The sequence below is a fragment of the Phyllobates terribilis genome, unplaced genomic scaffold, assembly GCF_046119375.1.
Source record: "Phyllobates terribilis strain yellow unplaced genomic scaffold, ASM4611937v1 Scaffold_3__8_contigs__length_932513732, whole genome shotgun sequence".
In the NCBI taxonomy this organism is placed as follows: Eukaryota; Metazoa; Chordata; class Amphibia; order Anura; family Dendrobatidae; genus Phyllobates; species Phyllobates terribilis.
This window is the reverse complement of record NW_027362763.1, coordinates 130,625,739-130,643,447: the sequence shown is the minus strand read 5'-3', so window position 1 is coordinate 130,643,447 and position 17,709 is coordinate 130,625,739.

Below are 17,709 nucleotides of genomic sequence, written 5' to 3'. Positions count from 1 at the left end.
TCTAGTCCAGAATGTTTATAGGTTTGGTCTGGATCACATCATATGAATAAGTTTTGGAGAATCCAATTTGCATCTTGGACAATAATCATTGGCTCGCAAACGAATATCGTGTTAAACTATGGAGGTTTTATCCATTCAATGTATCAAATAAAGATGTGAAAGCCTGTGTGATTCACTTATGGAAAATTGTGGCAACATTTCCAAGTTTTCCAGCCATGACCCTTTTTGATAGGTTCTATTTCCTGATCTCATTTCACCTTGTTCCACAAAGGGGATTTTTCTATCTACAGATCTGACAAATGCTTATATAGCATGGAGGTGAATCCAGCTGAATCCCGAAATTTCCCTATCGTATTTGCCACCTTATTAGGGTCACCAATACCACTGCCCCTCCAGAAACACTGTGTTGAAGGCATGACTAAGTTGAAGGCATTTATGGAAGTTATTAGCATCTATAGCACATTCAAACTGCAAATGGGAGAAGGATTTAAAACTATAATCTACGTCTATTTGTTTCCCTGCCTCTCTCCAATGTTCCAAAACCCTTCAAGTTATAGAAGTGGGCAGCCATGAATTATCCCAAAGAAATTTAAACGTGGCAACACCTTTGATGGATTAGAAATCATCTATTTTCCACCAGACTTAATCAACAGAAAGGTAGGAGATTTAAAATCTATTCGTCTGCATGGCCTTTTGTAGATAGGGAGACTTAAAGTCATTTTGCAATAAAAATCACTGGGGATCCAAGCCATCACCCTCCTAATGTCTAAGATGCTGGAGTTGAGTATCAATAAAATAGCAGTGTGAATTAGGGATAGTCAACTCTCCATTATCCTTCTCCCTCTGTAAAATCTCCAGTCTTCTGCAAGCTGGTCCTCCTCTGCTTATTAATTTCTATAAGAGAGTATTTATTTCAACAAAGAACGATGTTTGGATCCAGCTTGGGGAGTTGTGATTCGGGTACAATAATTGGTGTGTACAGATCATTTAATTAAGTTCACTGTACCCACCACTGATGATGGAAGTTTACATCATAACTCCGCTCAGTTTGCTTTGATTACTTATACGTCCAAAGTCGGAGTCAGAGACACCAGCTCTGATTGAGCGCCAGACTCACGAGATATAATAAACTCACGTGAGCCCCGGGAGAGCGAGTGCTGACACCACTGGAAAGGCTCTGTAGCATCGGCGTCTCTGTCCCCTGACAGGCAGAGATGCCGTTCCCCTTACCGCCGAGCTCCGGGTCCGGCGTCTTCCGGCCCTCCTGCTGCTGCTGCTTCCGGCACACGCAGCTTCCCTAGCACTGTGCTTAGGGCGCGCACGCGCTCCCTCCCTCTTAAATGGGTCGCGCGCGCCGTCCTAAAGTGTCCCCGGCCAATGGCCGGAGGACCTCTCATATAAAAGGCACCTCCTCCAAAATGGAGGTGCCTGTGCAAGGTTGTAGCTTTATGTTCCAAACTCTGCTTCAGCCCTCAGGTCCCGCTGCTAGCCTGACTACCAGTACAGTCTGCCAGCCTGACTACCAGTCCAGTCCGCCAGCCTGACTACCAGTCCAGTCCGCCAGCCTGACTACCTGTCTCTGCCAGCCAAGTACACTCTCCAGACCGACGGTCTGCCTATGGTCCAAACCCGCCAGTCTGTCTATGGGCCAGGCTTGCCTGCCTACCTAGAGAATGTACCAGTTACCTGCCGTGCCTACCAGCCAGCCTACCTGGAGGCTCCTGCCAGTTACCCGTGGTGTCTGCTAGTCCGTCTTCTCGGATCATCCGTCAGCCTGCCTGCCGTGCTCATCCGCTGTACCGGTCAGTCCCTGCCTTCTGACCCGTGGGAGTCACCTGCTCTCATACAAGGACTGGCCCAGAGTAGCACCTAGTCCCACTGCTCGGTCCTTCCCTCGTCACGGAGTCGATTGAGCCGCCGTACGACCTTGGTCAGTCCGAGTTGATACCTAGTCACGCCCCTCTGGTCCCTCCTTGCACCGCAGCACAGAGGTTCCACCACCCGGATCCGTAACAGGCGTCATCAGCGAAGGTGAGTATTAATGTTTTTATTTTAATGGGGGCAAACATTCAGATTGAGAAGGGGTTGTCCTAGTATCACCTTATCTCCTGGGTTATCCACCAGCAGTTGTAAGTTAAGAAATAACCTACCATATGTGTGCTTATCCTAACAACTTAGCGTCAGCAGAAAGTAAATTAGCATTCCTATGCCAAGGGCGATGTAGTGCTGAGGAATACTACAGAGTTTCGGCATTGGGCAATAGACTCTCAATGGAATGACTGGGCACTGTGCCATCACTTCCATACTGGTCTCTCTGACAAAATTAAGCACGTTAGTACATTTTCCTTATCCTACTTCCCTTGACTCTGCCATAACCTTAGCAATCCATCTTGATAGGCGATTGCATGAATGCAGACAGGAACGCACAGCTGACTCTTCACTTCTGCCTAAAACTCCTGTCTACTTCACTTACTGAGGAGCTTCTGCAGATTGGTGTCCCTCAGTCCCATAAACAAGGGGACAAATGACAATAGCTGGCTCAAAGCAGCTATTGTGGAGAGTGTGTTCGTCAGATACTTGACTGCCCAATACAACTGTGTCACCCCAGGCCTGGATGTCACAAATATTAAAGGCTGTGTCTGAGAGCAGGAGGGAGGTTCCCTGGTTAGGGACAATTAGCATACAGCACCTCCTGTCCCAGGCCAGTAGGGGGAGCTGGCTGCCCCTATAAAAGCTGGAACTGGGGGCAGGGTTAGAGATAACTGGACGGCCTAGCTCAGGACTGAGACTACTCCCAGAGAAGGAGGGACAGTTCAGCTGTAGCTGAGGAGTCCGTGAGGCAGAGGAGAAACTGCAAGTCAGGGACAGAGGCGACGAGAGCCGGTCCTGGCTGAGAGAATCACACAACCGGACATTGGGGTCCAAGGCTGTCAGGGTTGTAAGCCAAGCAGCAGTGAACCAACCCGCGAGGGATTTCAGGTAGTGTTGAGCCACCCCCGTAGTGTTCGAGTTCGGTTCGGTTCGTCGAACACCCGTGTGTTCGCCGAACTGTTCGTCGAACTGTTCGTCGAACACCTTCGAACACCGTTAAAACCAATGGCAGGCAAACAAAAACACATAGAAACACATAGAAAACACCTTCAAAGGTGTCCAAAAGCTGACAAACTGCTCAGAAGACATAACTAACACATGGAAAAGTGACAAGTACATATAGTCATGCGAAAATAAAAGAGGTGGAGGAGTAAAAGGAGGGGGAGACACAGATATAGGCATGTCATGCCCTTCTAAAATCCAAAAAGTGAGAAGCCGACACGGCCAGTCCGCTCCTGCCCGTGCCACCTCCGTGTCGCCGGGTTTGTGCCAGAGCCGCGGTGAACCCTGACGGCCAGCCCCCCTCTCCCAATACTGGTGCCTGTCCGCTGGTGGGTCGAGCGAGCCCCCCTGTGGTGGAGGCAGCTCTAAGCTTTTTAATTTAAATTGTCTCTCTAATTTGAATGAATACACTTTAAATCCATTTACAAGGATCTATTGGAGGGCAAGTCTCATGCCAGCAGCTGCGGTAATTCCAGCTCCAGTAGCGTCCACTAAAGCTGCTGCAGTTAAAAAGCTTTTATAAGGATCGAGCTCGGCTGTCCACCGCAAGGCATCCTACTGCCAGTCCCAGCCCCTATGCCTTGGGGTGCCTCCTGATGCTCTTCACTAAGTATCCCATGGTCCCGAAGCATTTCCTTTGAAAAAATTAAGTGTCTAAACTACAGGTGGTGCAGCTTGCTTAACAGCCGGGATAATCCGCTCACTAGCAGACACTGCTACTAGGCACAAAGTATTTCCTGGGCTAGATGCAGTTAAAAATTTGTAATTAGATACTCTCGTTGGATGCTGAGAAAGCATTCCATAGAGTCTCCTGGCACGCCATATATGATTCTCTTAAAAAGCTTGGGGTAGGGGTCTAGGGGACCCTTTTATAGCCAAAATCACGGCCCTGTATCGCAATACGTCACCTAGTCTGAAGATAAATGGAACTGTAGCACCCTGAGGGCTCGATTGCTACAGACGTATTGCACCTCACCCAGAGGTGTGATATCTCACTCTCAGGTAAGGATGGAGTGTGGATCAGGACCCGACACCTGCATGCATTACACCACATTGCCATGGGGCAGGGCGACCAATATGCCCCTGAGATGGGCACGACAGTCCCTGTCCCTGGCTGGAGTGGGGGGAGGGAACACTGAGGAAGGGGAACCCTGTAGTGCAGGAGCAGGGAGGAAGCAGTTCCTGGGTGCATTGAGAAGGGAGTATAAAAGGTGGGCACCATCTTAGTTCAGTGCAGAGAAGTCTGAGCAGAAGTGGCAGGGAGCAGGGGCTCTGCATGAGCTCTGCTCCGGAGGCGGGCCTAGTAACAGAGGCCCAGGCCTGGAAGAGGGAGAAGGAAGGAAGAGGAGCGGAGAAGGCTCCAGGAACGAGGAATGAAGGGATCCCAGGGGTGCGGACGGGCGAGTCGCCACCGCACGCCCGAATCCACCTGCGTGGAGGGGTCAGGCCAAAGGGGGAGACCGGTCCCCGAACTAGTGGAGGCAGGAAACGACCCTCAGCTAGAAACCGGAGGCTCTGACATTTTATGTGGCGCAGCCCCTCGCTACACCCGCTAGGAAGGCACCACATAGGGTCAGGGAAACTGGCGCCAAGTTTACCAAGAGGAGGCCCGAGGCAGCCGGACAGAAGTGTTGGTAAGAAAGGCCAGACAAAGGACACACAAAGGGGGTCCTGTGAAGTGCTCCAAAGTTATCTGGGAGTTGTCTGAGCCCCTCACCTGGTGAGCACAGTACGACGTGGGCAGCCGTTACCTGCAGACGTGGTCTGGATAATAAGAACTGTGAGTAAAGGCCCTGAACTGCATCACTGACTCCGTGTCGTTACTGCTGCTGCCCTGCACCATCACCCCCATCCTCCGCATACACTGCCCTGAGGCTATACTCCTCCCGTGGGGAGTTATGCTACGCTCTGCTGCACCCACAACACCAGCCTCAGTGGTCTGCCCTGTAGCGGCGGTTCACTCTGACCGCAATCCACGGGTGGCGTAGTCGGACATTTAAACATGAAAACCACATAAATAGTTCCGCCACTGGTTTGACCGCCCTGAGCCACGGAACTGGGTCGCCGCCACGAAGACTACAACCACCAGCATCCACCAAAAAGGGTCCGGCTCCGGGTGTCCCAAGGCCCAGGGGGTGCGTCAGAACATTTTCATCACCTTTCACAATCACCAATGGGACAAGGCAGTGATGTCCTCTGTCCCCTCTCTTATACATCCTAGTGACGGAGCACCTGCTCTCATCAATTCGCCATAACCCCAATATTAGGTGGATTGAGGTGGGAGGCACCGAGTACAAGTGCTCTCTATTTGCTGATGATGTCCTAGTATATATCACTCAATCACATATATCCATCCATGCTGTTATGGCTGAAATAGATCACTTTGTTACATGGTAAAATTTTAAAATCAATGCAGCGAAGTCTGAGGCCCTCGATGTCTCCCTCCCCAAATCCATATAGGATTCCATCCAGTCCAACTTTCCCTTTGCCTGGCCCTCACAGGGTATCAAATACTTAGGAATTCCTATTCATAGAGACCTCTCCCATCTATGTTATCTTAATTTTGGGCCCTTTATTGAACAACTCCATACAGACCACGGTTGGCAAGTTAGAACTGTAAGATTCACTACGTGAACCACTGGTGTTTTGTGGAAAAGCACATGTACACTGCGTTCCAAATTATTATACAAAAAGTGTTTAGGAGTGATAAGGGAAGAATTTGTTTGTTTGTCAGTTAAACTCATTGATGGTGATGTGTGTCAGGGCTCTTTATATCACTGTAAGCAATTGCAGACACCTGTGCTAATTAGTTTGGCAGGTGTGTCCAATGAAAGGCAAGACTACTTAAGAAGGCTCTCTCACATTATTAAGCAGCCTACATTTTCTGCCAAAATGGGAAAGAAAAAGGATGTGTCGGCTGCTGAGAAGCAACAAATTGTGGAGTGTTTAGGTCAAGGCATGACTACAATCAACATTGTGCGATGATCAGGATGAAGTGTCTTGGCAATCAAGAAGTATGTAGCTGATTCACAGTACACACGTGTGCGTGCTGATAAGGGAAAATTGAGGACTCTTTCCTACAGGCAATTACGTCAGGTTGAAAGAGCAGCGGCAAAAAAGCCTTGTCATAGCAGCAGACAAGTTTTTGAAGCTGCTTGTGCCTCCAACGTCCCCCGAACAACAAGATGCAGGGTCCTTCAGAGGTTTGCAGCTGTGCATGCGCCATCCTGTCGACCTCCTCTATCCACTTCACACAAGCAGAAACGGCTCCAGTGGGCCAAACATTACATGAAGACTGATTTCAAAACTGTTTTGTTCACGGATGAGTGCCGTGCAGCGCTCGATGGTCCAGATGGATGGAGTGGAGGATGGCTGGTTGATGGACACCCCACGCAAACACGGCTACAGCGCCAACAAGGAGGAGGTGGAGTAATATTTTGGGCTGGAATCATGGGGAGAGAGATTGTCGGCCCCTTTAGGATCCCTGAAGGCGCTAAAGATGAACTCCATAATGTATGTGGATTTTCTCAAACAGCACTTCCTGCCATGGTTCAAGAAGAAGAACCGTGTATTTCACAGCAAGATCATTTTTCTGCATGATAATGCACCATCTCATGCTGCACATAAAACATCTGCATCTCTGGCTGATATGGGCATAAAAGGGGACAAACTTATGGTGTGACCCCCATGCTCCCCTGACCTCTACCCCATTCAGAACCTTTGGAGCATCATTAAAAGGAGTGTCTATGATGGCGGGAGGCAGTTCACATCTAAGCAACAGCTCTGGGAGGGTATTCTGTCCTCATGCAAAACAATTGAAACAGAAACCATCCAAAACCTGACAAATTCAATGGACGAGAGAGTTCAGAAGCTCCTTTCGAACAAGGGGTCCTATGTGAAAATGTAACATCACCTAGAATAAAGTTTTGAGTTGAAAACTGTTTGATTTCAGTTTCTAACAACCTGCTAATGCTTATAATTTCAAAAATGACCATTTTTTTGGTCTTTATTAAAATGAAAAGGTTGATCGAAAAGTTTGGGGGATCTAAGAGTGTGGCAACCCAGTAGTCATGATTACTTCGAATTCTGACAATATGAGGGTCATGTTGCAGGTAGTGCAGCAAGAAGGCTGTAACGGGTCTGGGAGGCGGAACCTCTGGGCTACAATACAAGGGGGCGGTCCTTGTAAAGGAGCGCGTGGCGACCAGGCAGGTAGTCACAGGAGGTGACCAGGACAGTCTCAGGGTGTACGGGCAGGAGGACACGGCAAGTGATCGGGGCAGTCTCTGGATAAAGGGTAGGTACGACCTGTGATGGCTGAACCTCCAGGTAGGCTAGCAAGGCAGATGAAGAATGTGTGCTCCCAGGTGAGCAAGCGAGAGTCTCTGGAATAGCAGGTGGTCACAGCACGTGACGGCGGAGCCTCCAGGTAGGCAAGCAGGCAGGTAACGGAGAAGCATTCCCAGGTGAGCGGGCAAGAGTCTCAGGAATAGCTGGTGGTCACAGCACGTGACAGCGGAGCCTTCGGGCAGGCAAGCAGGCAGGTAGCGGAGAAGCGCTCCCAGGTGAGCGGGCAAGAGTCTGGAGTAGCTGGTGGTCACAGCACGTGACAGCGGAGCCTCCGGGCAGGCAAGCAGGCAGGTAGCGGAGAAGCGCTCCCAGGTGAGCGGGCAAGAGTCTGGAGTAGCTGGTGGTCACAGCACGTGACAGCGGAGCCTCCGGGCAGGCAAGCAGGCAGGTAGCGGAGAAGCGCTCCCAGGTGAGCGGGCAAGAGTCTGGAGTAGCTGGTGGTCACAGCACGTGACAGCGGAGCCTCCGGGCTGGCAAGCAGGCAGGTAACGGAGAAGCGCTCCCAGGTGAGCGGGCAAGCTGGTCCATAGACAGACTGACCGGAGTTGTAAGGCAGACCGTCGGACCTCAGGCAAGCAGGCAGGTAGCTGAGGTGCGCTCCCAGGTGAGCGGGCAGGCTGGTCCTTAGACAGACTGACAGGAGTAGTAAGGCAGACCGTCGGACCTCAGGCTAGCAGACAGGTAGCAAGTAATCAGGCAGGAATCTGACAGGTAACTGGCAGGTAACTGGCAACGGGACCTGAGGGCTGAAGCACAGGTGAGACACAGGTGCAAACAACATTGCTCGGGCACCTCCATTTTGGAGGAGGTGCCTTATATATGATGAAGTCCTCCGGCCATTGGCCGGGGACTCCTTAGGACGGCGCGCGCGGCCCCTTTAAGAGGAGGGGAGCGCGCTCGCGCGCGCGCCCTAAGCACCGGGGCTGGGAAGGAGCGCGCGCTGAGAGCAGAGCGGGAGGAGGACGCCGGGAAGGAGCGCGCGCTGACAGCAGAGCGGGAGAGGGACGCCGGGCACGGGGCACAGCGGTGAGGGGAGCAGCGTCCCTGCCTAACAGAGGGCAGGGACGCCGGCACTACAGTACCCCCCCCTTTAGGCCCCCCCTTTTTTAGGCCAGACAGAAATTTAGCTAGGATGAGAGGGGCATGGATGTTCTCCCGGGGCTCCCACGTTCTCTCCTCAGGACCAAACCCCTTCCAATCTACCAGAAAAAAGGTTTTTCCTCTTACCCTTTTGGTGGCAAGAATGTTCTCTACCTCAAACTCGTCCTCAGCAGAAACCGGAGCAGGAGGCGTACCTGTAGACTTGGAAAAAGAGTTAAGTACCACAGGTTTGAGGAGAGATACATGGAAGGAGTTAGGGATCCGTAAGTTGGCCGGGAGTTTCAATTTATAGGCCACCGGATTGAACTGACTGGTGACCTCCAGAGGTCCGATGAACCGAGGCCCTAACTTGTAAGAGGGTATCTTGAGTCGAACATATTTAGATGAGAGCCAGACCTTATCTCCTGGACGAAATTGAGGAGGATCCAGGCGTTTTTTGTCAGCGTGTCTTTTCATCCGCTCGGACGACTGAAGGAGTGCGGATCGGGTACTCTCCCAAATGGAGGAAAATTTGCTAACGAGAGATTCCGCAGCCGGGTTGTCCACCGAGGTGGAGACAGGAAAAGGAATCCGAGGATGCTGACCAAAGACTACAAAAAACGGGGATTTGGAGGAGGATTCGCTCTCGTGATTATTGTAAGAGAACTCGGCCCATGGTAGGAGATCCACCCAGTCAGAATGGTGGGCATTAACGAAGTGCCGGAGGTAACTGGTCAGGTTCTGATTGATCCGCTCCACTTGACCATTGGACTGTGGGTGGTAAGCGGAAGAGAAGTCCAGGGTGACGTCTAGTAGTTTACAAGTGGCTCTCCAGAAGCGTGAGGTGAACTGTACCCCACGATCCGACACGATGTGGAGGGGCAGGCCATGAAGACGGAAGATGTGACGAATAAAGTCTCTAGCTAGCTCGGGTGCAGACGGAAGGCCTGGCAGGGGAACGAAATGAGCCATCTTGGAGAAGCGGTCAGCGACCACCCAAATGACCGTACAACCGGCAGAGAGTGGGAGGTCAGTTATGAAGTCCATTGCAATATGCTGCCAGGGGGCAGCAGGTACTGGGAGCGGAAGGAGGCGACCGGCTGGCAGATGTCTCGGAACCTTGTTGCGGGCGCAGGACACACAGGCAGAAACAAAGTCTATTACATCCTTGTGCAGGGTAGGCCACCAGTAGTGCCGGGAAATAAGCTGGAGGGTCTTCTTCTGACCAGCGTGGCCAGCCAGTTTAGACGAGTGACCCCAGTGAAGGATCTTCTCCCGATCAGGTACTGATACGAACGTCTTTCCGGGAGGGAGACGATTTAGACTCACGGGAGCCACCTGCATTACTCTGGCGGGATCGATGATGTGTTTCGGATCTTCCTCGAGATCAGATACCAGAAAGGATCGAGACAAGGCGTCCGCCTTGACGTTTTTGTCAGCCGGGCGGAAATGAAGGACAAAATCAAAACGAGCAAAAAACAAGGACCACCGGGCTTGGCGCAGGTTAAGTCTCTGGGCATGCTGGAGGTAAGCTAAGTTCTTGTGGTCAGTGTAAATTATTACCGGGTGAAGAGCCCCCTCAAGCAGGTAACGCCACTCCTCCAATGCCAGTTTGATGGCCAATAACTCTCGATCTCCTATGGAATAATTGCGCTCTGAGGAGGAGAAGAGTTTAGAGAAGAAGCCGCAAGTTACCATCCTCCCGGAAGAAGATTTTTGAGTAAGTACCGCTCCAGCTCCAGAGGAGGAGGCGTCCACTTCCAGGAAGAACTGCTTGTTGCCGTCCGGGCGATGCAGCACCGGGGCGGAAGAGAAGGCCTGTTTTAAGGAAAGAAAGGCTTCTTCTGCTTCGGGCGGCCACTCTTTGGGATTAGTACCCTTACGGGTGAGCGCGGAAATTGGGGCAGTCCGGGAAGAGAAGTGTGGTATGAAGAGGCGGTAGTAGTTGGCGAAGCCCAGGAACCGCTGAATGGCCTTCAACCCCTCCGGTCGGGGCCATTTCTCGATGGCAGACAGTTTCTCTCGATCCATTCGTAGGCCGGTCTGAGAAATAATGTAGCCCAAAAACGGAAGCGAGGTCTGCTCAAAGAGGCACTTCTCGTATTTAGCGAAGAGGTGATTCTGCCTGAGCCTGAGCAGGACCTGACGAACGTCCCTCCGGTGAGTCTGGAGATCCGGAGAGAAGACCAAGATGTCGTCCAGGTACACCACTACGCAGGAGTAGAGAAGGTCCCGGAAGATGTCATTGACCAACTCTTGAAAGACGGCAGGAGCGTTACAGAGACCAAAGGGCATTACCAGGTATTCATAGTGGCCGTCCCGGGTGTTGAATGCCGTCTTCCATTCATCCCCTTGACGGATACGAACCAGGTTGTACGCCCCACGGAGGTCTAGTTTGGTGAAGATTCTAGCCCCCCTCAGACGATCAAATAATTCTGGAATGAGCGGAAGGGGGTACTTATTCTTCACCGTGATCTGGTTTAGGCCTCTATAGTCTATACAGGGACGGAGAGAGCCGTCCTTCTTTTTGACGAAAAAGAAGCCTGCTCCCGCCGGGGAGTTAGATTTCCGGATGAATCCCCTGACCAGATTCTCCTCAATATATTCGGACATCGACCGGGTCTCAGCAGCGGATAAAGGATAAATACGCCCACGGGGAGGAGTAGTACCGGGTAACAGGTCGATGGGACAGTCGTATGGTCTATGAGGGGGTAATGTCTCTGCCTCCTTTTTATTAAAGACATCAGCATAAGACCAATAAGGAATTGGAAGTCCAGGTAGATTAGCTGGGGTAGGAGAGGAACGGACGGGATGGACGGGAACCAGGCAGGTCTTATGACAGTCTTGTCCCCAGCGAAGGACTTCTCCGGTTTGCCAGTCAAGCACGGGTGCATGTTTCTGGAGCCAAGGCAGACCTAGCAAGAGGGCGTGAGAGAGTCCAGGCAGAACATGAAAGGAGATACTTTCAGAATGCAGCATTCCCACCTGCAGAGTAATGGATTCGGTGATGAGCTGGATGGGGCGTGGTAAGAGCCCCCCATCCACGGCAGCCACAGACAAGGGTACAGCCAGAGGTTTGGTGGGGATGCGGTATTTCTCTACCAGGGACTGTGAAATAAGATTCCCGGCTGCTCCAGAGTCCAGTTGGGCTAGTTCGAAATAACGGTTCTCCCCGTAGACGATTGAAACTGACAACAGCAGGGATGGAGAGGATTTATTCTTGTCTAGGTGGACCTCTCTGAGCGAACCTAGACACAGGCGTTTCCCGACCTCTCCGGGCAGGCACGGATCCGGTGCTCCTTACTGCCACAGTAGAAGCAGGTCCCCTCGGCACGGCGTAAGTCCTGACGGGTCTTGACCATCTTGGTCTGGTCGACCTGCATAGGCTCAGGAGGGTGTACCTGGTTAGAGACAGAAGGAGTGACGGGTTTCTGAAAAGTAGGAGCTAGACGTGGTAACCTCCTCTCACGGGTGACCTCTCTGGCACGCTCCTGGAACCGTAGGTCAATCCGGATGGCAAGAGTTATTAAGTCATCGAGAGTGGTAGGAATGTCCCGACCGGCAAGTTCATCTTTAATACGGCCGGACAGACCCTCCCAGAAGACGGAAACCAGAGCGTCGTTATCCCAGGCCAGCTCCGAGGCAAGGGTACGGAACCGTATGGCATATTGGCCCACGGTGAGACTCTCCTGACGGAGGCGTAGCAACGATGATGCAGATGAGGTCTTCCGTCCGGGTTCGTCGAAGACTTTCCGGAAAGCCGTGAGAAAAGCAGGCAAGTTGGACACCAGGGGGTCTCCTCTCTCCCATAGAGGATTTAGCCAGGCCAGGGCCTCCCCGGTGAGATGGGACATGATGAAGGCAATTTTGGCCCGGTCGGAGTTAAACTGGTGGGACAAAAGTTCAAAGTGCAGGGTGCACTGATTTAAGAAGCCCCGAGCCTGGACGAAGTCGCCTCCGAAGCGAGGAGGTGCAGAAAGCCGGGGTCCGGGGTAGGATACCATGGTATTAGTGGGCAGCGGAGCTGCCGGATTGCAAGATATGGCACTGGCGGAGGTTGTTGGTGGATCAGACAGAGTGTTCAGGCGAGTATTGACATTCCGCAGGTGACCCAGGATGGACTCCTGTTGGGACCTCTGACGGGACAGTTCAAGACAGAGGTACGAGAGCGAGGGAGCTTGGGTGCCACCGGGTTCCGGTGCCCGAGCAAACTGTAACGGGTCTGGGAGGCGGAACCTCTGGGCTACAATACAAGGGGGCGGTCCTTGTAAAGGAGCGGGTGGCGACCAGGCAGGTAGTCACAGGAGGTGACCAGGACAGTCTCAGGGTGTACGGGCAGGAGGACACGGCAAGTGATCGGGGCAGTCTCTGGATAAAGGGTAGGTACGACCTGTGATGGCTGAACCTCCAGGTAGGCTAGCAAGGCAGATGAAGAATGTGTGCTCCCAGGTGAGCAAGCGAGAGTCTCTGGAATAGCAGGTGGTCACAGCACGTGACGGCGGAGCCTCCAGGTAGGCAAGCAGGCAGGTAACGGAGAAGCGCTCCCAGGTGAGCGGGCAAGAGTCTCAGGAATAGCTGGTGGTCACAGCACGTGACAGCGGAGCCTTCGGGCAGGCAAGCAGGCAGGTAGCGGAGAAGCGCTCCCAGGTGAGCGGGCAAGAGTCTGGAGTAGCTGGTGGTCACAGCACGTGACAGCGGAGCCTCCGGGCAGGCAAGCAGGCAGGTAGCGGAGAAGCGCTCCCAGGTGAGCGGGCAAGAGTCTGGAGTAGCTGGTGGTCACAGCACGTGACAGCGGAGCCTCCGGGCAGGCAAGCAGGCAGGTAGCGGAGAAGCGCTCCCAGGTGAGCGGGCAAGAGTCTGGAGTAGCTGGTGGTCACAGCACGTGACAGCGGAGCCTCCGGGCTGGCAAGCAGGCAGGTAACGGAGAAGCGCTCCCAGGTGAGCGGGCAAGCTGGTCCATAGACAGACTGACCGGAGTTGTAAGGCAGACCGTCGGACCTCAGGCAAGCAGGCAGGTAGCTGAGGTGCGCTCCCAGGTGAGCGGGCAGGCTGGTCCTTAGACAGACTGACAGGAGTAGTAAGGCAGACCGTCGGACCTCAGGCTAGCAGACAGGTAGTAAGTAATCAGGCAGGAATCTGACAGGTAACTGGCAGGTAACTGGCAACGGGACCTGAGGGCTGAAGCACAGGTGAGACACAGGTGCAAACAACATTGCTCGGGCACCTCCATTTTGGAGGAGGTGCCTTATATATGATGAAGTCCTCCGGCCATTGGCCGGGGACTCCTTAGGACGGCGCGCGCGGCCCCTTTAAGAGGAGGGGAGCGCGCGCGCGCGCCCTAAGCACCGGGGCCGGGAAGGAGCGCGCGCTGAGAGCAGAGCGGGAGGAGGACGCCGGGAAGGAGCGCGCGCTGACAGCAGAGCGGGAGAGGGACGCCGGGCACGGGGCAGAGCGGTGAGGGGAGCAGCGTTCCTGCCTAACAGAGGGCAGGGACGCCGGCACTACAAAGGCACTTATGTGCCTTGCGCATCTCGGAGCCCCAAAATTATTTTCCGGGCTAGATGCAGCTAAAAATTATTTTTAATTTTAAATCTGGTGAAGCTTTAGTATAGATGGCCTAATAGGATCAGTGCTGCACACTGCTACAAAGCCCAAATTATTTTCCAGTCAAGATACAGATAAACATGATTAGTAATTTGAAAGCTTAAAACGGTTGGTAGGGTGATTTTAACCAATCATCAAGCTTTTACTCTCCCCAGGATGACACAGGGGTAGAAAAGTCGTTTCGGATCCATGATTTGTTCATCTTTATGAACGTGAGTCTGTCTACATTATCAGTGGAGAGCCGCGTGCGCTTATCTGTCAGCACACCACCAGCAGCGCTGAACACACGTTCAGACAGAACGCTGGCTGCGGGGCATGACAAGATCTCCAAGGCGTAAGTGGCTAGCTCCGGCCATTTATCCAGATTGGAAGCCCAAAAAGAGCAAGGGTCCAGTGACACAGTCGTGGCTTCAATGTTTACTTGGAGATACTCCTGTACCATCGTCTCTAGGCGTTGACTATGTGTCAGACTTCTTGTCTCCTGTGGCCTTGCAAAGGATGGGCTAAAAAAGTGGTGAAATGATTCCGCAAAATTGATGTTACCAGCAGATACTGTGGTTCTGTTACGGTTTGAGTGCTGAACACTTGACGGTCCCACGGTTGGCAAGTTGGAACTGTGAGATTCACTACGTGCACCACTGGTATTTTGTGGAAAAGCACATGTAAGATTCTGCAACAGTCTCTGCTGATACTCCTGCATGCGTGCATCCCTTTCTATGGCAGGAATAATTTCTGCAAATTTACTTTTGTACCGGGGATCTAACAGTGTGGCAACCCAGTAGTCAGGATTATTTCTAATTCTCACAATTCGAGGGTCATGTTGCAGGTAGTGCAGCAAGAAGGCACTCATGTGTGTTGCGCATCCAGGAGCACCAAGTCCCTGTTGTGTTGGTGGCGAGGTAACAATCATGCTTCCTTCCTCTGTCCTCTCCCCCCAACCTCGCACAACAGAAATGTGATCAAGGTCTCCCTCATCTGATGAGTCTTCCATCAGTTCGTCCTCCACTTCTTCCTGGGCTCCTGCACCTTCCTCACTAGTTTGGCTGCTACCATGCGCCCTGGTAAAACCATCTCCCCCACCCTCACATGCCTGCCGCCTTGGTGCTGCCGACCGTCTGGACCTTGCAGATGTTAGCCCTTCCGCATACAACTCCTCCTCCTCTACTTCCTCCACCTCCTCTTGTGCCACCACCTGACTCCGAATTCTGTTTAACATGTGCTCCAGCATGTAAATCACCGGAATAGTCATGCTGATAATGGCATCGTCAGCACTAAACATCTTCGTCGCCATTTCAAAACTGTGCAGAAGGGTGCATAGGTCCCTGATCTGAGACCACTCCTCCAGCGTGATTTGCCCCACCTCTGAATCTCGTTGGCCCAGGCTATACGTCAGAACGTATTGCACCAGGGCTTGTCGGTGCTGCCACAGTCGCTGCAACATGTGCAGAGTTGAATTCCACCGGGTAGGCACATCGCATTTTAGCCGGTGAAGTGGCAGGCCCAACGACTTCTGTAGAGATGTAAGTCGCTGAGCTGCGGGATGCGAACAGCGGAAGTGAGCACACAGCGACCGTGCCCTCTGCAGAAGGCCATCTAGTCTGGGATAGTGGGCTAAAAATTGCTGGACAACCAGGTTCAACACGTGAGCCATACAAGGCACGTGTGTGACATTGCCCCGGCGAAGGGCCGCACCCAGGTTTGCAGCATTGTCGCACACGGCCTTCCCTGGTTTCAGGTCCAGTGGAGACAACCATTCATGAAATTGGTTCTCCAGAGCTGACCACAACTCCTCAGCTGTGTGACTCACATTTCCCAGACATTTCAATGTAAAAACCGCCTGATGACGTTGAGCCCTACTGCCAGCATAGTAAGGAGGTGTGCAGGATCCCTTCTGCGCAGTTAGAAAGCTTGTGGCATGACCAGACAGGCTTTGGGTGCAGGTGGAAGACCGAGAGGAGGTTGAGGAGGCAGAAGCAGTGGAGGAACTTTGACATAAAGAGGATTGACGCACAACTCGTGGGGACGGCAAGACTTGGACAGCAGCCCCTTGTCCTGCTGTCACCATAGTTACCCAGTGCCCAGTCAGCGACATGTAACGCCCCTGTCCATGCCTACTCGTCCAAGTGTCTGTGGTGAAATGCACCCTGTCACACACAGAGTTTCTCAAAGAAGCGGTGATGTTGTGTGCGACATGCTGGTGGAGCGCAGGCACACATTTCTTTGAGAAGTAGTGCCGACTGGGCATCTGGTACTGGGGCATTGCGACGGACATAAGGTCTCGAAAATCCTCTGTGTCCACCAGGCGGAAAGGCAGCATTTCTGTAGCCAAGAGCTTGCAGATGGTGAAATTCAACCTCTTAGCTTTCTCATGGCTAGGAGGAAATGGTCTTTTACTTGTCCACATCTGAGGGACCGAGGGCTGGCTATTGTGCTTAGACGGGGTTGATAAGGGTGTCCCCGGCAAACTGCCGGTCTGTGAGGAAGATGCAGGCGGACATGTTAGGTTGCCTTGATCCAAAGGTGGTGCTATCGATGTCGGACAGCGCTCAACACCAGCTGGTGTTACCACCTCCAAAGAAAATGATGACCTGCCAATCACTCTGGCTGTTGCGGGTAAAGAGGTGGCAGGTCTGCACCCCAAAACAGGTGTGACTGCTGTCCCCCAGTCACAGAGGATGAAGAGGCCGCGGATGCACAAGATATGGCAGACGGTGATTGGCCCGGCCGGCTAGGCCGCATTGTAGCACACTGAGCTTCCCACTGCAACTTATGCTTCATGTCCATGTGCCGGTTCATGCATGAAGTACTCAAACTATGTATTTTTTGGCCTCTACTTAGCTTTTGCTGACAAATGTTACAGATAACACGAGTTGGGTCATCTTTATCGATCTGAAAAAATGCCCAGGCTATGCAAGGCTTAGCACCCATGCGACCTGAAGAGCCACCACGACTTGTGGTGAGAGGCAGAGTTGTGTTTGAGGATGCAGTTGTTGACGTGCTTCCAGTACTACGTCTCTGTCCAGGAAGGCGCAACCTGACCTCGTCGTCACTAGCATCTTCCTCCACCTCCTCTGCTGACCTCATCTCTTGGCTGACTGTGGGTTGACAGTAAGTGGGATCTCCGACCTCATCATCATCACCCTGTGCGTTATCACACCCGTCGTCCTCAGAGCCAACCTGTTCCTGCCCTGACAAAAAACTAAAGTTGTCGCTCCAATCAGGTATTTGAGTCTTATCATCGTCTTCCTCATTGTCTCCACCAACAGGAGTTACAGTTTGGGAATGAGGGTCTACATTATGGTCAGAACCTTCTGCGTCTGGTCCTGGATCCGACTCATAAAGATTCTGGGCATCAGTGCAGATCATTTCCTCATCTGGATTCACAGAAGCGCTGGAGTCGACCTCTGATTCCCAGGCTATAGTATGAGTAAACAGCTCTGCAGACTCAACCATCTGTTCTACCTCATACTCAGACGGGCAGCTGGAGATTTGGGAGCTGTGAGGAAGCAAGTGCGATTTGGGTGACACCTTTGAGGACTGGAGTATTTGTGATGTTGAAGTTGATGTGGAGGAGAGCCCACT